General features: G+C 34.9%; 1 long non-coding RNA gene across 4 annotated transcripts in view; it reads left to right on the top strand.

The window, feature by feature from the left end:
* LOC140615700 (uncharacterized) overlaps positions 1 to 24,183 on the top strand; it is a 141,037-nt gene that overhangs the window by 80,515 nt on the left and 36,339 nt on the right. For 2 of the 4 annotated variants that reach the window (XR_012016173.1, XR_012016172.1), the window contains exon 5: positions 15,515 to 15,672. The exons of the other annotated variants lie outside the window; for them this stretch is intronic. This is a non-coding gene — a long non-coding RNA (uncharacterized lncRNA). The remainder of the gene's footprint in view (positions 1 to 15,514; positions 15,673 to 24,183) is intronic. 4 annotated transcript variants of the gene reach the window in all.

Here is a 24,183-nt window from a genome sequence, read left to right as displayed (position 1 = left end):
GGCTTTCAGTCTGATGCACAATTCAATTTCTATTGGCTTCGGATCTTGTTTTAGCTTGTCGGTCACAGGTTTTCCTTCTCTCCACAGCTCTAAGATGTTAAAGCCTCTGGGATCCTTCCCTGCTGTGGTGGTCCCATCTCCTTTCTGTCCTGTGATTGCACAAATTTTAAGCTCCTTTGGGTTTAAAGTCAACTTGTGGGATTTGCACAAATCACCATTTCCCTCAGTTACTTGTTCATGGAACCCTCTCTTCCCACATCATATTCTGGCTCTTCAGATGACCATTCAGGAAATGCTACTTGAGACTGAATTTCTACAAGCTGTTTTGCAGCATCTGTATTTTTAGCAAGCTCCCTAGACAATTCTGATGTACACCAAAATTTGTGAAACTTTGTTGTAGAAATAAGGGGAACTGAAGTTGTAATAGTTCTCCCATAACTTTTGACCAGTCTCGCTCACTCATTCTTTAGGACTCAAACATGAAACCCCTCGAAGCTCCATAAACTTTCACAATCACAACTAAGTTTCTTTTGTACTTGACAGTTATTATAGTGTAAGTCTGAGACATATCATCTTTGCCTAAACATTTTTATTTTTCCGACCTCTGCATGGCACTAAGATTCAGGAAGCCTGAATTCTTTTAAGTCTTTTCAACTAGGCAATTGGACCCTTTTGGTAATCTGTAATTCAACATTCAATATAGACAGCTTGGAATAGTAGATTTTACAATTAGCCTGACCTGGGTTTTAAATCTTGGTTGGAGCATCCGCTGGCTGTGTGATATTGAGCAAATCATTTAAGATTTCTGGGCTTGGGATTCCCTAGCTGAAAACTAGAAAAATGATATGTACTTTACAGGCTAGTTTTGAAGATTAAATGTCATTTCAATATGTAGCTATAAAAACTCCAGTGCCTCAATAAATGTGTTTACTCCCTCCTCTCTCTCTTTACCTGCCTCAGTCACATGAAGGGCCAATTGTGGCTGATAATATTGTTTCACTTATTTGACGGAGGGTGGTAGAAATAAAATAAAATTGCATAGATTGAAAATGCTTTGAAGAGTTAAATGTGTTCACAGAGAAAACAGCATTTTCTACTGAGAAGATGTAAAGCTTTTTAAGGGAGAATTGTTTCCATTTTAAAGTACTTAACATTTTGGTTTCAATTTAAACCAAAATAAAAACATTTAAAAGGTGCATGTGTCTGTGTGTTAGTTAAGTATTTATTAGTGATGGTGCTAAATTTAAAGTTCCTGACTAAACAAATGCTCACATTATTATTCTGGTTTTGTGTATGATTTCCATTTTTCTTTTTTAGTATGTATTTTCAACAAACCTATAAATACCCTTCCCCTCCCTACTACACATACACAAAAGAGGTTTTTCACAGCCTTACTGCCTGTTATAACGGAGGTTAAAGTTTAAATGTACATCTCTTCTCATTTCTGGGTTTGTGCAAGGTTAGAACAGTAAATATTGGAGAAAAATAGAAAACGAAACTTTTGGTTATGGCCAGTTTGTTAAATAAAAATGATCCCATGTATTTTTATTTGAATTTAAATTGTACCAGCAAGGGTTTAGCATTCATAAAATTCTTTTATAATTCTGAGATTCTGCTAAGTGAGTACAGAATCTCACAAATGCAAAATAACGATATTTTGAAATTGAAAATCAAGGACTAAAAATTTCATTACTTCAATATATCACCTAATGTCAAAAAACATAATGCAAGTTCTCTGAGTAAGATTGTATTGACTGCATGTACAATTCAGTCTATTAGTATGCTCCATTATTTTGAATTTGTTAAATCCTTGAATAAAAATCTCTTGGCCAAATTATAAAAAGTAATAACAGCTACATTATCACCTCCCAGTGAGAAGATGGTTTGTCACAATGAGTAATGAGTAACGTTCTTCCTACTGAGATGCTATCAGGCACATTTTACACATCCCTCGCACCAGACACTGATTTGATTTTCTTTGCCCAGAATACACACACACACACACACACATGTGTATGTGTGAATACCTATAATTCAGGTAATATATATATATATATATATATATATATATATATATATATATATATAATGAATCCTTTTATTCAAGGATTTAACAAGAAGATATATATATCTTAACAAGATATATAACAAGAAGATATATATATCTTCTCAGACAAGGGACATGGTCAATGACTCCATTTATTAAGTTGAGTTGAGTTCAGGGTCTGTGTGCCCTGCCAATCTACTAACAGTTAAGCCTGTGGAGACATGCCTCACTCCGAGAACAGAGGCTCTGGTATTCTTACATACACAGCTTAATAGAGAGATATTATTATTTCTGTTTCACAGGTGGGAGATCAGAGGCACATCATCAGAGGGGGATGCACAGAGCTGCAAATATGATTGCTTACCTTCAAAGCAGGGAGAATGACCAGGAGAACCTTGATCCTGGTTTATTACCTAAAGTAGGGTTGGGAAACAAAGCTGCTATTCTGAAATGGGGAAGCAGACATCATTGGCATTTCACCTAGACAACTCTGCCGGGGTTCCCTCTGCATAACCACCCCCAAGGCCTCTTGGGAGAAGAAACTTAAGGAATTTAAGACTAACACCCATGCCCTAGGATACCAGAATTAAGAATTTCTTTTCTTTTCTTCTTTTTTTCTTTTATTTTTCCTTCTTTCTTTCTTTTCTTTTTCTTTTTTTCTTTTTTGAATTGTGGTAAGAGCACTTAACATAAGATCTATACTCCGAACAAAATTTTAAGTGTATAATACAGTATTGTTAACTATAGGTACAGTGTTGTACAGCAGATCTCCAGAACATACACAACTTGTATAATTAAAACTTTAGAGTCATTAAAAAGCAACTCCCCATTTTCCTTTTCCTGACAGTCACCATTCCAGTCTCTGTTTCTATTGAGTTGGAATATCTTAGATATCACATATAAGTGGTATTATGTAATATTTGTCCTTCTGTGACTGGCTAATTTCAATTAGCATCATACTTTCACAATATATAAGCATTGTCACAAATGACAGGATTCCCCGCTTTCTTAAGGCTGAATAATAATTATTATGTATGTATGTACGTGTATGTATATATCACATTTTATTTATCCATCATCTGTTGGTGGACATTTAGTCTGTTTCTCTATCTTGGCTATTGTGTATAATGCTGCAGCAAATGTGAGAGTACAAATATTTCTGAGAGATCATGATTTCAATTCTTTTAGATATATAACTAGAAATGGGATGAGATCAAAGGGTAGTTTTATTTTTAATTTTTGAGGATGTGCCATAATATTTAACATAGCAGGCGCATGATTTTATGTTCCCACCAATACTGTACAAGAGTTCCAATTTCTCCACAACCTCCCTAGCACTTAATATCTTTTTGTTGTTTTGTTTTCATAATAAATTAATAACAGGTATGAGGTTATACTTCATGGTGATTTCAATTTGCATTTCCCACATGGTTAATGATGTTGAACATCTTTTAATATACCTATCGTCCATTTGTATGTCTTCTTTGGAGAATTATCTACTCAAGAACTTGTGCATCTTTAAATCAAGTTGTTTGGGGTTTTTTTGCTATTGAGTTGAAGTTCTTTATATATTTTGGATATTAACCACTTAGACAAGTGGTTTGCAAATATTTTCTCCCATTCCATTGGTTACCTTTTTTACTGTTGATTGTTTCCTTTGCTGCGCTTTTTAGTTTGAAGCTTTCCAATTTGATGCAGTTCCACTTGTCTGTTTTTGCATTTGTTATTTGTGCGTTGTGCATTGGGTGTCATATTCAAGAAATCATTCATTGCTTAGGGGCGCCTGCATGGCTCAGGTCATAATCCTAGGATCCTGGGATAGAGCCACACATCAGGCTCCCTGCTCAGCGGGAAGTCAGCTCCTCCCTCCGCCCCGACCCCTCCTTCTTTCCCTCCTTCTCTCTCTCTCTCTCTCTCTCTCTCTCTCTCGCTCTCGCTCTCTCTCTCCCCCAAATAAATAAGTAAAATCTTTAAAAAAAAAAATCATTACCTAGATCAGTGTCCTGAAGTTTTCCCTCCAAGTTTTCTTCCAGGAGTTTAAAAGATTCAGGTATTATATTTAAATCTTTAATCCACTTTGAGATGATTTTTGTATGGGTGCAGTTTCTTTCTTTCTTTCTTTCTTTCTTTCTTTCTTTCTTTCTTTCTTTCTTTCTTTCACTTTCTTCTTTCTTTCTTTTTTCTTTTTCTTCTTCTTCTTCTTCTTCTTCTTCTTCTTTCTTCTTTCTTCTTTCTTCTTCTTCTTCTTTTTGTAGGTGGATATGTTTCCCAACATAGTTTGTTGAAGACACCATCATTTTCCTATTGTTTATTCTTGGCACCCTTATCAAAGATCAGTTGACCATACATGTGTGGGTTTATTTCTAGATTCTACTCTTTTCCATCATTCTATATGTCTGTTTTTATAGCAGTACCATAGTGATTTAATACTGTATCTTTGTAGTATATTTTGAAATCAGGAAAGGTGATGCCTCCAGTTTTGTTCTTCTTGGCTCAAGATTCCTTTGGCTATTTGGAATATTTGTGATTTCATTTGAATTGCAGGATATATATATATATTTTTTTCTATTTCTGTGGAAAAAAAATGCCACTGGGATTTTGATAGGATTACACTAAATCTATAGATCACAATGAGTAGTATGGACATTTTAACAATGTTAACTCTTCCATTTTGTGAACATGAAATGTTTTTCCATTTAGTTGTATCTTTTACATTTTTTTCATTACTGTTGTGTAGTTTTCAGTGTAAAAGCCTTTTACAATGTTGATTAATTTTTTCCTAAGAATTTTATTCTTTTTGAAGCTATTGTAAATGGGATTGTTTTCTTAATTTCCTTTTCAGATAGTTTAATTGTTAGAGTGTAGGAAACAAATTAGTTTTTGTATGTTGATTTTGTATACTGCAATTTCACTGAATAGTTAGTTCCAAGGTTTTTAGTTGAGTCTTGAGGCTTTTCAACATATATGATCACTTTACTTGAAAACAGAGATTATTTTAATTCTTCTTTTCCAATTTTGATGCTTTTGATTTCTTTGCTTGAATAATTCTCTGGCTAGGATTTCTAGTTCTATATTAAATGTAAGTGGAAAGAATGGGCATCCTTGCATTGTCCATGTCCATGTCCAATGTCTAAGATCATTAGAGGAAAAGCTTTCAGTTTTCACCATTGAATGTGATGTAAGCTGTTTGCTTTTTATGTAGGACTTTTATTATGTTGAAGTATATTCCTCTATATCTAGTTTGTTGAGGGTTTTTACCATAGAAGTTTGTTAAATTTTGTAAAATGCATGTGATCTTTTTATCCTTCATTCTGTTAATGTAGTATATTGCATTAATTGATTTGTGTATGTTGAACCATCCTTACATACGAGGAGTAAATTCCACTTAGTCGTACTACAGGATCTTTTTGTTTGTTTGTATTTTAGAGAGAGAGCACATGTGCATGGGAAGGGGGCAGAGGAAGAGAAACAAAATTGTAAGCAGGCTCCATGCCCAGCTCAGAGCCTAACATAGGGCTTGATCCCCGACCCTGAGATCATGACCTAAGCAGAAATAAAAAGTTGGATGCTTAACTTACAGAGAGATCCAAGTGCCCCTCCAGGATCTTTTTAATGTGCTGTTGAATTTGGTTTTAGTATGTGTTGAGAACTTTTGCATTACTATATATTTGGGATATAGTTTTGTAGTTTTCTTTTTCATGTAGTTTTCTTGGCTTAGTAGAAGCCTAAATAAAGCCTTTATTCTGGCTTTATAGAATTAATATGGAAGCCTTCCTCTTCTTCAATATTTTTGCAAGAATTTAGAAGGGATTCATGTTAATTCTTTTTTAAACACTTGATAGAGCTCATCAATTAAGTCACCTGGTTTGAAATTCAATCTCCTTATTCATTACTGGTTTGTTCAGATTTTCTATTTCTTCATGATTTGGTCTTGGTAGGTTTGTGTGTTTCTATGAATTTATCCATTTCTCTTAGGTTTTTCAAATCTGGCATGTAATTGTTCATAATAGTCTCTTATGATCCTTTATATTTTTGTGGCATCAGTTGTAATGTCTCTTCTTTTGTTTCTAGATTTATTTAGTTGAGTGTTCTCTTTTTTTCTTCTTAGTTATTTAAGCTAAAGGTTTGTCCATTTTGCTTATCTTTTCAGACAAAATTCATACTATGGTGGTATGGCCATAGACTTGCTTATCTTTTCAAACAACCAACTCTTGCTTTCGTTAATTTTTCTATTCTGTATTGCATTTATTTCCTCCTTAATCTTTATAATTTTCTTCTTTCTACAAATGTTGGGCTTATTTTTTTTTTTTTTTAGTTCCTTGTGGTGTGAAGTTAGGCTGTTTACCTGAGTTATTTTTAATGTAGCAATTTTCATTTTAAACTGTCCTTTTAATATTGTTTTATATATACAACTGTCCTATTACTATGTTGTCAGCTTCATTTGTTTTGTATTCTTTAATTTAGTTTAATCTGTTTTTTTATATATTTTTAAAGATTTTATTTATTTATTCATGAGAGACACAGAGAGAGGCAGAGACATAGGCAGAGGGAGAAGCAGCCTCCATGCAGGAAGCCCCATGTGGGACTCGATCCCAGGACTCCAGGATCACTCCCTGAGCCAAACAAAGGCAGACGCTCAACTGCTAAGCCACCCAGGTATCTCTAGTTTAATCTGTTTATATTTAAAGTAATTGTTGATAGGTAAGGACTTATTATTGCCATTTTGTTAATTGTTTTCTTTTTGCCTTATAATTTTTTGTCTTTGTTTTACTCTTTGCTATCTTCCTCACGATTTGTTAATTTTCTTGTAATAATGTCTTTGATTCCATTCTCTTTTTCTCTTGAGTGTCTTCTACAAGTATTTTCTTCGTTGTTACTATGAGGCTTATTGAAAACTTTTTATAGTTATAATTTTTTATTTTAACCTGATAATACATTAACTTGAATCATATACAAAACCTCTACACTTTTACCTTTTTAACACTTTGCTATTGATGTCACAATTCACTTCTTTTTATACCATGTATCCATTAATAAATAGTTATATTCATAGTTATTCTTAATATTTTTGTCCTTTAACTTTTTTACTAGAATTAAAAGTGATTTACACACCATCATTATAGTGTTAAAAATTCTGTACTTGTCTAAGTACTTAAATTTACCAGTGAGTTTTATATTTTCATATGTTTTCATGTTGCTGTCTAGCTTCCTTTCACTTCAGTTTGAAGAATTTCTTTTTTACATTTCTTGTAAAGCAGGTCTGGGGATGATGATCTTCCTCAGCTTTTTTGTGGTGTAAGTAGTCTGAGAAAATATGTTTCCTTCACTTTTGAAGCCAGTTTTGCTAAGTATAGTATTCTTGATTGGCAGGGTTTTTTTTTTCTTATAGCACTTTTATCATATAACCCCACTCCCTTCTGCCCTGCAAGGTTTTCTTTTTTTAATTTTTTAAAAATTTATTTATGAGAGAGAGAGAGAGAGAGAGAGAGAGGCAGAGACACAGGAGGAGGGAGAAGCAGGCTCCATGCTGGGAGCCCAACACGGGACTTGATCCCAGGACTCCAAGATCGTGTCCTGGGCCAAAGGCAGCTGCTAAACTGTTGAACCACCCAGGGATCTCCCCTGCAAGGTTTTTGCTAAGAAATGAGCTGATGATAATATGGCGTCTCCTTGTATGGAACAAGTCACTTTTTTTCTTAATGATTTCAAGATCCTTTTAGTCCTGGGCTTTTGAAAATTGGATTATAACTTGTCTCCATAGATTCTATTTGGAATCCTTTGGTTTTCAAAAATCTGAATGACTATTTCCCTCTCCATATTTGGAAGTTTTCAGCTATTATCTTAATTAAGCTTTCTGTACCCCACTTCTTCTCTATGATTCTCATTATACATATGATAATTTACTTGATGATGTTCCATTAATCTCTTAGGCTTTCTTCATTCTTTTTCATTCTCTTTTCTTTTTGCTCCTCTGACTGGATGATTTCAAATGCCCTGTCTTCCAGTTTGTTAATTCTTCTGTTTCATCATATCTGCTGTTGAAACCCTCAATCCAGTCATTATGTTCTTTCATTCCAGAATTTCTATTTGGTTCTTTTTTATAATTTCTCTCTTGAGATTCTCATTTTGCTCCTATGTCGTTTTCCTGATTTCAATTTGTTGTCTATCTGTGTTCTTTGTAACTCACTTAGCTTCGTTAAGATAATCATTTTGAATTCTTTGTCAGGAAATTGACAAATGTTCATTTCCTTAGAGTTGATTGTTGGAGATTTGTTGTGCTCCATTGTGTTATATTTTCATGATTCTTCATGTTCCTTATAGCTCTGAATTAGTGTCTGTGCATTTGAAGAAACTACCACTTCTACCAATCTCTATGAGACTGGCTTCAACTGGGAAAGACCTCATCAATCAGCCTGGCTAGGGATTTTGGGAGCATTTTAATCTTTTTCTATGATTGTGTCTTTTCTAGACTTGTGCATGTAGATTCCTAACTAGAGTGGATTTACTGGTTTCCTCTTTTTCAGGATTCTATAACCTCTTGCCTCCTTCTGGTGTCTGACTATTGTACTATGGGTTGGGACATTGGAGGTATTTCCTTTCCTTTCCTTTCCTTTCCTTTCCTTTCCTTTCCTTTCCTTTCCTTTCCTTTCCTTTCCTTTCTTTCCTTCCTGTGGAGAATAATTGAATTCTGCACCTTCTCTTAATCTTACCAAACCATGCTGGATGCAGCAGATCATCCACTTCTTTATTATTGTAGTTAACTGCCTCTATCAAACTATAAGAGTTCCATCAGTGCCAGAGGTGTGATAAGAACAAACTCACTCCTTGGGCAGCATACTGAAAAGTAGGGTCATTGGAAGCATGCCCCATTCTTTCTTTTCCCAGGAAAAGAAATAATGTGTCCCCAAAAACTCCTTTTGTATTGAGCTGAGCTAGACTGGAGAAGAAACCAATGCTCTTAAAGTGAAATTGTTCTTCTTACACATTTTAATGCAATTGTTTTTCTGTTTGTGTGGATCTGGAATACTATGACTTTTTAACTAGATTCTGGGCTTTTCATAAAGATATTTTGGTCCAAATATCATGTTAAATCAATGTTTCTGTGTGTTAAATCAATAAATCAAGGGCTGAGGTTTAGACTTCTTCTACCTGCTGATATCACTCCTAGGATCAAGAATTTTAATCAAATAAAGGACACTTACTTATCCCAATTCTCAAGGATCATCCTAGGTGGGCAAGAAAATTAACCTCTAAATAAAAGTGGAGGGATCCCTGGGTGGTGCAGCGGTTTAGCGCCTGCCTTTGGCCCAGGGCGGGATCCTGGAGACCCGGGATCGAATCCCACATCGGGCTCCTGGTGCTTGGAGCCTGCTTCTCCCTCTGCCTCTGTCTCTGCCTCTCTCTCTCTCTCTCTGTGTGTGCCTATCATAAATAAATAAAAAATTAAAAAAAAAAATAAATAAATAAATAAATAAAAGTGGAGGGGTACTTCACTTCAACTTCTCTGTCCAAGCTCTGAAAGATCATGTTCCAAGTTAAAAAAAAAAAAAGAAAAGAAAAAAGGAAAGAAAGAAAGATGAAATGCCAGACCTTGTTTTATGAAGTTAAGCAAAAGAAATCTAAAGATCAATGTGGTTTGACAGTCTTCCTGTATCACATTGGTATACACATTTTAAGTCTTGGACAATAAAAATAAGTATATCTCAGCTATTGTAAGTGGTAGAAGAAGCACCTGACATTTAAGGGAAAAATAGTTAAGTCAAGACATTTGGCACCAGTGAGAAATATTTAATGGCCATGTGGGGAGACCCAGCATATGGAGGGTTTGAGCCTGCTGGCAAATAATGCCAGGATGGCCATATATCACTGGGCCATAGCCATATGTTCTTGAGAAGAACTACATTTTGTAACCACTCTATTGGGTACCCTGATCTCAATTGCTCTTCTCTTCCTTCTCCTTCCACTACCCCTATCACCGGTGTGACCAAAAATCTAAGACTTCTCTATATGCCTACATATGGGCCTCTTAGAGACACAGAATCAGAATTATATTCAGCAAGAGAGCTGGCCAAAATGTAAGTTTGTCACCTACAGAACTCTGACTAATAAACACAGCTCATGCACTGCTTCAGGCAAGCATCTGTCATATATCCATGGTCAGAGCTACATGTTCAGCCAAGGCACTGCTCCAAACCTGTTCACACTAGTCACCAAAGGCTGTCAAATGAGAAAACAACAATTGATGGCTTTACAAGTTTTTGCTGAAAACTCTGTCTATAATGATCTTTATTCCCTAAACCCTAGAGCACAAATAAAACCTATCAGATATAACTTGGCCTTTAATCATATCCTATCTAGTAGATAAAACAACACAGTATCTGACTTTGGAGTCAGATAGAACTGGACCAGAATTTCACTTGTACCCTTTGGTGTGTGACCTTGGAAAAGTTTCTTAAACTTTGCATCTCTGGTCCATCACTACACTGTAAGATAGGGTAAACTAGAGTGAAATACTGTATATTAAGAACTTAGCTGAAGGTTTAATGAATGGTAGGAACTCAAGTATTATTATTATTATTATTATTATTATTATTATTATTATTATATGTTCCTTTCTCCCATGTATACTGCAAATGCCTAGATGGCAGGATCATGTTGAATACTTTTTTTTTTATGACCATCACAGTATCAGGAACAGGAGTACTATTCAACCTATAGCAGTGAGTATACCAAGCACACAAATATTATTCCTGAAATATCTCTCACTAAAGAAACTAGGACTTCTGGAGAAATGGATGATTCCAAGTTTGGGATGGGAAATATGCAAGATGAATCTGGAACATCTTTTCATAGCATGAAACAAAGAATATAGGAACAACTGGTTGGACATCACTGGGTGACAAAATGGTAAGGGGTCGGAGTATAAGTTTCTCTTTACAGAATTATTATAGCTAATGAATGAAGAAGGATAGACTATCCACTGTGCAATCACTAATGAATTGTTTGAATTTCATAGACATTAAGATCATAGAAAGGCTGACAACCAGACTATGGAAGAGCATAATACTACTATGATGTAGTTTTGCCTCCAGATGTAGGGACACAATACCATCCATGAAATAGTCTTGCCAACAATATTGAACCTAGATATGATAAAACCTCCAGGTCGAATGATAATACACATGTAATAAGTATCAACATTTTGATAATACAGTTTAAAAATATACAAGAGAATTCATTTTACTAACTTTCTAACTTCCCTTTAATTCTAAAATTATTTGAAAAAAAAATTTTTTTAAACAGGACTTTTTTTCCTTTTGGTTGTTGATACAACCCAAGCAGCTAGGACATGTCCAGACATGAACTCAGTAAATAGTTTCTCAAAGAATGAAAAACTAATGTCAAGTAAGGACTCCAGTCTAGAAAGGTAGGATTAGGAACATTCCCCATAAAAATGGGAGTAGAGTACCTGTGAATTGATCTCTGCACATGAAGAGAGTGTGTCAAGAGAAAAGCTGGTTTAGAACTATAGTTTCCATCATTCATTAGAAAAATGTTTATTTTATGCTCCATCCTTTCATCTTCTGCCATAATAAACTATGATTGGTATTTTTACAGATTAATTATAGTAATAGTAATTGGACATCCATTAATGTTAATGACCCACACTTCCTTAAAATTACAGCTTTTTCAAACATTTCTTAAATGTTGAGGCAGTCAAATGACCTTTATTTGATCCTAGATAGAATTCGTGATAGCCCCAGGTTTGAGATGAACTTGACCCAGAATTTTACTTATTCAATGCATGTCATTTAGTATTCTGCCTGCCTAAGCATCTTATTTTAGAATCAACCATATGGAATTTTGATGCCAAGCCTTATCTTAATTCTGAGCTATCTGATAGCTTGGTAATTACTACAAAGCCATCAAGTACCACCAAACAATTTGCATCTCCTTAGGGAGTAATTTTCCTACAGGACAAATAGCAGTTGTCAAAGGACTAAGAATAATTTTGTTTACAAGCACAGATTTAAAAACCACTAAACAAGTATGAACATGCACTGGAGATGTGACTTTCACTCTTAAGTATCTGACTTTAAATCATTAAGCTTTAAATGCTTGTAATGAAAAAAACAAAAAGTGCTTCAGCTCTTCTGATAAGCAGTAGGAAATTGGGTCTCTGTGATTCCTCTTGACCCATTAATGGGCATACATGTTGAGCACTCATATTTGTGGGATGCCTGGTGGCTCTACAGTTGAGCGTCAGCCTTTGGCTCAGGTAGTGATCCTGGGGTCGTGGGATTGAGTCCCACATAGGACTCCCCACAGGGAGCCTGCTTCCCCCTCTGCCTGTGTCTCTGTCTCTATCACTGTCTCTCTCATAAATAAATAAAATCCTAAAAAAAAAAAAAAAAGAACTCATATTTGTTCTCATCAACTTGTTTATAAAAGTACTCGAGGCTAGAAAAGGAGCACTTTCTTCCTTGAATTAATTCATTTCATGGACATAAATTTAGTAAATGTAAAAATCAATCACTTCTGTGTGCAGGATCCTATGCATAAAGCCTTAAAAATATTGTTCTTGCTTTCAAAATATTTTCATTCCTTTGCATCTCATAGTGCAGCATGGCACTGAAACACCCATGTATGCCCCCTTGGACTGTTGATATTTACTCAACTGCTTGGTTGCTCTGTGTAAAAGGAGATACTTTAGGTTTCAAAAATTCAATATATTGCTTGAAAATCACAATTTATTCCATCACAAACACCGATATTATTGTTCTCTTTGACTCCGTAGAAATAATCTTCAGTGTAATAAACATTATGAGTTTATCCATTAATAAATTACCCTATGGAAAGAACATAAAAGATTTATCTCATCAGAGACTCTTATGGTTGCTGAAACTTCACTCGTTATAATTTCCTGCCCTAGAATTGCCTTCCAAAATAAAATAAATTAGTATTTAAATTATTCATGGATATATAACGTTTTGATGTTTCAAATTTTAGAGAGACCTAATATGGATCAAATTATTAAATAAAAGTTTAAAAGTCAGTCTAGGTACCTCCTAGTCATTTAGATTTTCAAACAGCATGATTTTTGGGGGGTGCAGGGGGCTTATGTTAATTAAAAACCCTCATGCTGTGGGTTTTCGCTTTCCCTGGTGACTTTTCCTGGAACTGATGGGCTTTGACAGATAGGGGCTATATTGCAGTAGTTATAGAAGTAAAGCTGAATTAGGTATGTTTATATTCCATGAAGATTTTCATTAGCTAAACACTTACTCTGAGCTTACATGATATCTGTCAACAAGATTGTTATCTAAGACAAAGAATTATCTCATCAGTATAACTGGTATAGTGTAGTTAGCTGATATTCGGCCAATCCATGGTTTTATCATCAAGCTATATCCAAGGAAATGAGAGTACCATATTTTATGTCTCCAAGACTAGTACTAAATGATCATATAGAATACATTTGTCAGCACAGTATGAAATAGAGATGTGCCGGTTATCAGATAAATGAATGGATAAATAAATGTGTAATTTAAATATCGAGAAACCCCACAGGAACTGTAATTTACCAAAATCATAATTATTTATCTCATTGACATATTCTAGGTAATATTTGTAATAAGATTAAGACTAGACTTTGAATTAAACAAACTTTTGTAGCAAGGTAGCAAGTTTGTGTAGTTTCATGATTGCTGTGGGTATCAACTTCACTAGAATCTCTCTCAACTGTGAAAATATCCCCAAAGAAGAAATGTGTCATGACACTATCCATTCATTTCCTGTATTGAGACACAGCTAAGACAAAGGCCAATTTTCCCCCTCACTATCTCTTATCAACTAACCTGTCAATGAGAAGAGAAATCTCTTTCTTCCCTATGAATTAAGTTCCTGGAGCTTTCTGGTGCAGGAAATTGTATGCATCCATTACTCGATCAACACTTTATTGTTTAGTACCAAATCTTCCCCAGATATGTGTTGTACTGTCTTATAATCATTCACACCCAAGGTTTGGGTCCTGCTACTAAAATTGCAATTTTGCCCAGATGACACTTAATAGTCAGAAAATACTGATACAGTTTCAATTATTTGTAAAAAAAAAAACCCCAAAAAACCAAAAACAAAAAACCACTTTGAAGAGCTTTGGCATCTCATTTAAAAATATTTCCATTAATATACTTTTATAGGTGGAAAACACTCCCTCAACTATATTATTTTAAGGCAGTCACAAAATTTAAGGATTTTAAATTAAAACGGCAAGGCAGTTCATTAAATAGCTCCCATAGAAATTACCAGAGAAAACATTAATTAACAAGGTAGCATAGATAAGGCTGGAAAAAGATATAACAAAGTAAAGTTCTACTTGTGCATTGAACAAGTCACATTTTTTGGCACTCCTAACTTTACAATACATATTTTGACTTGGCTTGAAATGATCTATTTTGATAAACTATCATTTAAAAGGATGTGAAAATTGTTCAGATGTTGAATTTATCTTTCTTTTCATAGATATTAAAAATAGGTAAAGGAATTGGAGTGGAAGGCTATCTTTTCAAAAAGGGATGATTATTTTCCTGGAAAGGAAATATGAGGCCAAAGAGCTGAATCCTTTGACTACTACCCCATTTGATAAACATAGTTCTATGAATGGACATTATGGCAGTCTCTCAAATGCTGGTCAGTCTGGGTATATAGAGGCTCTCATTCAGAGTGTGAGTTATTTCTGATCTGCTAGACACTTCTGCAATCCTTTTTTTTTTTTTGAGCTCCATAGTTGACAAGAATAACGCATTCACATAATTTCTGAAACATCAATAGTATGCTGCTGAATTGATTTAGTAGTGTGGTGGCTGGTGGACATGCAAGCTGACTTAAGCTAGAACTGATGTATTTTGGAATATAAATGAGGTTCCGTGGGGTCCAGAGCCAACGGCCAAGAAAGGATTCTTGAGACATCTTAGGTGCATAGTGGTTTTATTAAAGCAAGGGGACCAGATCCTTGGGCAGAAAGAGCTGCTGCTGCTGCTGCTACTGCTGCTCCCTGCTGCTCCCTGCTGCTCCCTGCTGCTCCCCGCTGCTCCAGGATTGTGAGGAGCAAATGAATGTATACTTTGAGGTTGGGGAAAGTATAGATAAGGGATTTTCATATGCTAAAGAAGACTCAGGGTGTGGGAGGCCTTGCTATTATTAAACTAAGGTTGCTTTTCCCTCTATCAAGGCATTAATCTCAGGATGGTTAGGAGCTTCCTGGAGGAACTTTATACTTTGTCTGCCTCAAGTAATTGACAATGGGCTGCAGGTTATAAGGACATTTAATTTTACCTACATTTCCTTCTGCCTTTGTTTTTCCACATCAGAACTGCCCAGAAAGCCACTAGGTCTATGATATCCACAGTGTATCTCCTTCCAAAATGACTTTTTTTAAGAAAAGATTTTTATTTATTCATTTGAAAGATAATGAGAGAAAGAGCACAACCCTGGGGAGAGGCAGAGGAGAAGTAGAAGCAAACTCCCCACCGAGCAGGGAGCCCTTTGACGTGGGGTTTGATCCCAGGACTTCAGGATCATGACCTGAGCTGACCACAGATGCTTAACCCAAGTGAGCCACGCAGGTACCCTCCATTGACTTTTTTTTTTTTTTTTGACTTTTTTTTAATGGAAATGATTACCCTGCCTTTCCTCCCTTTTCTTCTTTCTTTCTTTCTTTCTTTCTTTCTTTCTTTCTTTCTTTCTTTCTTCTTTCTTTCTTTCTTTCTTTCTTTCTTTCTTTCTTTCTTCTCTTTCTTTTTCTTATTGTAAGTATGGGGAGGACAGATTATGTTATTGGCTTTGCAATTTTCTATAATGGATTTCTTTTTAAAGGAATAAGAAGACTCCTATCTAGTTTCCCTTTTGATTTTATCAAGGTGGGCACTGATGGAGAGGAGGGGCCCATGTGCAGGACTTCCCTGGGTGTGGTATGTGGCTGCAGAACAATAGTTGCACATCCATGGCTATAGTATATCAGGCTGTGGTATGGAGCAAGCCTGGCTTCAAGGTGAACCCAAGGATACAAAGGAGAATTTTCTTCTGCTTAAGTATTGAAGTCAAATCTCCAGATGGCAAAAGGAAGAATTGGGCAGATGAAAACTAACAATAAATGTTTATGGCCATGCTAATAAAGCTGCATTCTGTTGGAGTGTATTTTATGTACCAGAAAGGTGGAGCTAAGATTCTAGGAATTCAAACACAGAAAGAACTTCTCTCACTCACTGACTAATATTTGAAGATAAATCTTTTAATTCTGTACTTGGAGCTAAGACACAACTCAGAGATACTACTGGGAAAGGAAACATATTGCTTATTACAAACTATTCATGTCAGATCCTTTCTTAATGGCACATTTTGATAAGGGTGATACTGCAAGAACATTTGGTTTGGGGACAGAGATTTAAACCAAAAACAAAACAAAGGATATAAAAGTGATGTCAGAGACCTCAGTGAGTTGATGGAAATTCTTTTAAAAAATGTAGTCTAAATGTAAAGGTAGATTTTTTACAAATAAAATGTATGTGACTCTCATGCCGTATAACTACATATCACTCTAGTGTTTTACTAGAACATGATGAAGAGAGATGATTTATCTAGAATAACCACCTAGAGAGACTAGCAAGCAAAATACCTATTAAAAGAGTAATAACAATGGAATTTTACTGCTAGTAATTGAAATATACTCTAAAGCTACCAATTAAAAATTGTTATTATGATCCAGATTCCAGAATTGACAGCAGTGGAAGTAATTAGTAGTTTAGAAGCAGACCTTAGTATATGTAAAAATGTACTATATGATAAATGAGACATTAAATATCCAAAGGGAAATAATTAGCTTATACAGGCTTGAGATGGTTAATATATGAGAAATAATTTGAGAAAAACTCTTGTTATAAAACATAGGTGAAATATGACAAATGTCCTCGCAAATGCATAGCAAAGCTCCCAGGAAGGTGAGGGAAATCTCCAGATGCTGAAAAATAAAAGCAATGCTAACAAATGGAGAAGTAGAGAAGAACTGAAGTGGTAGATTACCTGGATTGATTGCAGTTCTGGGAAAACAAGATATTTGTTTTTTATAGCCACAGAAAGACAGGAAGTAAAGCTTTCAGATCACTCTCAGTGGGAGTTAAAAATGAACATGCCATGTAAATCCAAGACTTTTGATAGTTACAGCATCAGGAACAGTGTGGACCAGAAAAACTAATCTTTCAGCACAGAGGGATAACAAGAAATTTGTCAGCTTTGGCAGAGCTCTGGATGAGAAAATTCTCCACAGAGAGTGTATTATTACTGACCTGCTCTGATGCAGATTTTCATTTCCTAACTGGCCTAAGAAATCCTGGACTGCAAACCTAACAAAAAGTGACTATTTGCACACCATGTTCATAACAGCACTACTCAAAATAGCCAAGAGGTAGAAGCAACCCAAATGCCCACCAACCCACGAATGGATAAACAAAATGTAGTATACACACACACGCACACACAGACACACACAAGACACACACTATCCAGTCTTAAAAAGGAAGGAAGTTCTGGTATAGGCTACAACACAGATGAACTTTGAAGGCACTATGCTAAGTGAAACAAACCAGTCACAAAAGGACAAATATCACATGATTCCACTTATATGAGTTATCTAGTGATGGTTGCCAGTGGTAGAGAGTATGGGGGAAATGGGAATTGTTTAGAGGTATAGAGTTTCAGTTTTGCAAGATGGAAAATTTTTGGAGATCTGTCTCACAACAGTGTGAATATACTTAACACTATTGAACTCTACGCTTAAAAATGGTTAAGATGGTGAATTCTATGTTACCTATCTTTTTTACTACAATTAAAAAATACAATTAAAAATTGACAGAGTTTGAGAGCAGCAGGGGTACCAGGGAAAACCTAATCTAATTATTTCCTGGATGAGTGTGCTCTCAACACAGACTGCTCGAGAATTGCATAAATAAATCTCAGATTAGCTGGAACTCATAATTGTACAAATCATAGGAAACAAGTAAGACATGATAAAGACTGAATAGAAACAACCAATAGGAGAATAGAACTGAACAGATTCAAAATTCAAAAAAATCAACAAAAAACTCAATAATAAAAAAATGTTAAAACTGAAGTACAGTTTATGAAACAGTTGTGTTTAAATGCCTGGTAAATTATAGGGGGAAAAAGATGATTTGAAAAATAAACCAATAAAAACTCCTGGAAATGAAATATATTGTCATATTGAAATTTAAATTTAAAGAACTAGAAGATTTATCTGAAGAGATTTTCAGAAAACAGCACAAAAACTCCGAGAAAGAGAAAATGAAAAGCCATAGATAATAAAATAAAGACTAATCAATTCAACGTTGATGAGATAAACGTTGAAAAATTTTCAGAATTGATGCAAACACTGAATATTCTGATTTGAGAAGCACAACACAATTCACAGCTTAATACATGAGAGTGTAATTTCAAAACACAAAAGACAATGGAAGATCTTAAAGGCAGCCACAGAAGACAAATGCCTAAAAGAAAAAAATATATTAATAGAATTCTTGCTAGTAACAGTGAAAGCCAGGAAACAGTAGAATTCTATCTTTTCTTTGCTGAAAGAAGTTATCAAACCATAATTATATTCCAAGCTAAATTATCATTTAAAATAGCAAAATAAAGACATTTTCAGATCAATAAAAATTGAGTTAGTTCATCACCAATAAATTGCTTACAGAAGGTACTCTAAGTTACTCTTAGAAAGAAATTGAAGTCAAAAAGTCTAAAATGCAAGAAGAAATGACAAAGATAATAGCAATTTGTCAGTAAACCTACTTCCTCTACAAACCTCAGCCTTCCTCTTTACCTCACTCTAAATATCATTTATATTTGATTTCTAGTGTGATCCCACTTTGATCAGAAAATATAGACATATCATTTAATTTATGAAATTTGTTGGGATGTGGTTTAGATAACTCAGAATATTGTCAGCTTTGTTTAATGTTCCATATGCAGTTTAAAAGACCATGTACTGGGATCCCTGGGTGGCGCAGTGGTTTGGCGCCTGCCTTTGGCCCAGGGCACGATCCTGGAGACCCGGGATCGAATCCCACATCGGGCTCCTGGTGCATGGAGCCTGCTTCTCCCTCTGCCTGTGTCTCTGCCTCTCTCTCTCTCTCTGTGTGACTGTCATAAATAAATAAATAAAATATTATTAAAGAAATAAAAAATAAAAGATCATGTACTTTAAAAAGAAAAAAAGAAAAAGAAAAAAAGATCATGTATTCTTTACGTATTGAGTATAGGCTACCTATCTATAAATAAGATGAAACTCATTGTTTTGTTCAAATTTCTTTTTCCTTCATGATTTTTTATTTATTTATTTATTTTTTTTTTTTTTGTAGACTATCAGTTGCTGAGAGAGGTACATTAAAAACACCACCTCAGACTTTTGCTTCAGGGTAGATACCACAGGTCAATGGCAGATAAGTGTTCCTTCTGAAACTGTGATAAAATGCTGGCTACATTGCAAAAAATCATATAAGAGATCTTAGAAGTCAAGAAGAACTAGACAACCTAAAATTCTAGAGATGAACAGCTCCTTCCTTGGCAAGCTAGTAATCACTAGCTGTCTGCTTCCATGGAGGTACTTGACAGTTCCAAACGTGGGCTGAGAATCAGGCTTGGCACAAAACAGAGAGATTCTCCTGGAGAAGAGAGAAATCAGAAGAGTTTTTGAATACCAAGCAGGGATGGAATAGCAAATTAGAAACGAGAGAAATCCCAATCACAAGGCCAGTTAAACCCACAGGACTTTGCCGAGTTTTGAGGCATTGCAGGAGACAGAAGAACTGTGTGAGAAAAGCAAAGTGGAATCTACTCAATTTTTCAGTGCTGAGGAGACGAAAGTCCCTCTGAAGGAAGGAGGTCTGCAAGAAACATCTGATTGTATGTTCCAGGACATTTTGAATATATGTGAGGCTAGAGACTAAAGAGCTAAACTGAAAACCTTTGAAAAGAAGAGCTTTCATAAGGTAAAGGAGACAAATACTATTACGGTCTCACTCAAAAAGCCTGAGCGGGTAACCTCCATGGAGGTATTGGGTCAGTAAGGCCTTTTGAATTTTCCTAAAGTCTCAGAAGGCAGACACAAAACAAAATCAATAAGGTTGAAGTTTGTACTTTGAAAATGCTTCTAGCAAGACTAATTTAGAAGAAAAATAGAAAGCACAAGTTTACAATATTGGGAATGAAAAATGAAACATCAGTAATAATCTACAGACATTAAAAAAGAAAATAAGAGACTATTATGAATGATTTTATGACAATAAGCTTAACAGTCAAATTGAATAGAGTAATTGAAAAATAAGGGGAAATATAATTCTTAATAGTCCAATATCTGTTAAAGGAATTGAGTCTTTAATTAAAAACATAAAAGTAATAATACCAACAAGTTCTTTCAGTACATAGATACAGAGAATAGATGAAGATGGTACTTTTGAATTCTTTTTCTGAGTCCAGCATAATTCTGACACCATAACCTTGCAAAGAAATTTCAAGAAGAGAGATTATAAGCCAATATTACTTAAGAACACACAATTCCTTAACAAAATACTAGTATATAGTGATGAATCTTATGATATATAAAATGTGATACCTATATAACATAATTGAGTTTTTTCAGGAATACAAGACTAGTTCATATTTAATAACCAATCAGTACAATTTACCACACTAATAAAAAGAGCAAAAAATATGATTTCTTTCAGAGGACAAAGATATTTTTTGATAAAATTCAATACTTGTTTATGATTTTTGAAAATGACAAAGAATAAAAGAGAACTTCCTCAATCTGATAAAATTTGCTTATAAAAATTTGTTAGTATCACTTATGTGGCAAAATATTAAACATTTTCCCCTTGGGATTAAAAAGGAAAGAGATGCCCTCTATCACATCTTCTATTTAATATCATGCTAAAAATGTTAGTCAATATAGTCATGCAGTAAAAAGAAAAGGAAATAAAAGTATGAAGATTGGAATATATGACATAAAATGGTCTTTATTGGTAAATGATATAATTGTGCATGCAAAAAACCCCAAAAACAATTAGAAACTATTAGAATAATAAGTATATTTGCCAAATACAATGTCAATAAACAAAATAAATTGTATTTCTATTTGAGAACAGTAATTAAAAGTGAAACTAATATTTCACTATGTTGATGGAATTTAAATAAAAACTTGAAAACAATGAAATTAAAAAATATATTTCATAATAGTGTTAAAAAGCAGCAAACACTCAGAGATAATTCTAAGGAAACATGTATAAGAATCATTAAGCTATTCTGAGAGACTTTAAACAGAATATAAATAAATGGAGAGATATATCATGAATCAGAAAACTCAATATTGTTAAAATGTCAATTCCATCCAAGGAACCTAGACTGGCCAAAACAACCCTGAAAAAGAACAAAGTCAAACAAAGTACTTAAAGCTACCAGATATTAAAACTTACTATAAAGCTAATGTAATTGGTATTGACCGAAGATAGGCCATGACAAAAAATAAAGGATCCAGAAACAGAGCTATACATACAAGGTCATCTGATTTTTTTTATCAATTTAGCACTGTGAAAAGAAAAAGGATTTCTTTTCAATAAATGATGCTGAGTCAATTAGCTATCCAAGGAGGGAAAACACACACACACACACACACACACACACGCACACGCACACACACATGCACACACAATGAATTCTGACTCCTACCTCATCCTATTTATAAACATTTCTTTGAGCTAGATCATAGACTTAAATGTGAAAGGCAAAGCAATAGATCTTTTAGATAAAAATAACAGACTGTATTAATGAATAAAGTTTTAAAATATGTTAGTGGAGTCTTTGACACTTATTGTAAAAGGTAGAGGCTAATTCCCCTCTTTTTAGATGGACGCCAGACCTACTGACTCTTTCTAATGAGCAGAAGGTGCTGGAAGTGACACTGCATGACTTTCACAGCAAGATTTAAAAAAAAAAAATCAAAAGTAACTTCCTTCTAGTTCTCTCTTTCTCTCAGGATATACACCTCTGCATACCTGAGTCGCCATGTAAGGACTCCGGCCACCTTGAGGCGTTCATCTAGAGACACCATGTGGAGGGACCACAGAGAGATAGAAAGGGATGAGCCTCCCTAAAGAGCACCATTGCTCCAGCTCCCTTCTCTGTGAGATTCCTGTGGCTGCTGTAACAAATTGCCACACACTTGGTGCCTCAGAACACATCTTTGTTCTCTTACAGTTCTGGAGGCCAGAAGTCTGAAATCAGCCACAGGGGCAAAATCAAGATTTTAGGGCTGTGCTTCCTTCAGAAGCTGTTGGGAAGAACACATTTTCATGCCTTTTCTAGCTTCTAGAACTGCGTTCTTTGGCATGCAGCACAGTGTCCAGCTTTAGTAGTCACATTGCTTTCTTCTATGCCAAGTCTCCTTCTGCCTCTGATTCTTAGACACTTGTATTTGCATTTAGAGCCTGCTAGGATAATCCAGGATAATCTCCCCTTTTTAAGAATCCTAGTCACAACTGCCAAGTCTCTTTTGGTTTAGAGGTAACACTCTCAGGTTACAGGGATTAGGACCTGTATAGCTTTGGGGGCCATTATTCAGCCTAACACAGCATTCCAGATGAGATGCGTGAGTGAAGAAGTCTTTGGAGAAAACCTTGCCCTGGCCACTTCCCATCTGCAGCCTCATAAGGGATCTGAACCTTATGGTTCTGCATAGCTGAACCACTAAATTCCTGACCCATTGACATCATGAGAAATAATAAATAGTTGCTGTTGCTTTATGCTACCAAAGTTTGGTGTCTCTTGAAATTTTTCTTGGTAGAATGAAGATAATATGGAAAGTGCAAATGAGCTTGGCACAAAGCTACAATTATTCCTTTTAAAATATTGTCCTTAGAGGATATTCCTTCTATTCTTTGTCCTTAGAGGATATTCTTTCTATTCTTTTGGTACAGATATACTCATTAGGAAATTATAATAAAAGTGCATGATGGCCCATGACTTTTTTAATTGTCTGACTTGGCAAAATACAATAGTAATAATCTTTGTCAGTTTCACATTTTTAAAAATTTCACTTTGAAATTTGGAAGTCAGAGAATTACTGGCTGTAGGATAATATCTAACTTCACTGATCTTCACACAAATCTCCTGGCCTGCCTCTGTATCTCCTTCTTGAGCTACTTCTGCATTCTATGCCTCAATATTTCTAAACTGCTGATTTTCTCACGTGCAATGTATGGTTTCACCACAGGATACCTCTGTGTGCCATTCCTCTGCCTGAAATTCTCTTCCCCTCCTCTTTTTTTTAATCAGACCATAGTAGCTCAACCTTGAAAATTCAGTTTGAAGGAAACATCCCCTTTTTTTACTCTGTGCTTAATCTGTATCTTAACATTTAAAGCTTTATTGAAATAATTTTTCTGGGCATATATCTCAGCTACTACACAGTAAGATCCTCAACACATTTTTAAAAAATTCTTATATTCCTAAAAATTCACAGAAGATATGGATAGAACAGGTGCTTGAGAAATGTTTGTCGAAGTATGGCTAAGTTTTGGGATACAAATAGAAATCTTAGATCTGGTAAATTTCTCCATCTGGTATAAATTGCAGTCTGACACTATAATCCCCTCTATTCTTATAGGTGGTGTTCTAGTCACTTTTTTTTGCCTCTTCATTTTTTATTTATGTATTTTTTCCAGTTTTATAGAGGTATAATTGAATATAGCACTGTATAAATTTAAGGTGTAGAGCATAATGGTTTGACTTACATATGTTATGAAATGGTTACCACAATTAGCTAACGTCTATCATCTCTTATAGGTGAGGAAAAAAACCCATATTTTTCCTTGTGACATGAACTCTTACAATCTACTCTCTTAACAACTTTCAACTATACTGCACAGCAGTGTTAGCTGTAGCCATTGTGTACATCACATCTCTAGTACTGATTTATCTTAGAACTGGAAGTTTGTACCTTTTCATCACCTTCCTCCAATTCTCTTCCCATCTCCTACTTCCAGCTCTGAATTCCTTTCCGTTGAGTTTTA

The sequence above is a fragment of the Canis lupus genome, chromosome 24, assembly GCF_048164855.1.
Source record: "Canis lupus baileyi chromosome 24, mCanLup2.hap1, whole genome shotgun sequence".
Lineage (NCBI taxonomy): Eukaryota > Metazoa > Chordata > Mammalia > Carnivora > Canidae > Canis > Canis lupus.
The sequence above is the reverse complement of the archived record's forward strand: the minus strand, read 5'-3'. Positions and strand labels throughout refer to the sequence as shown.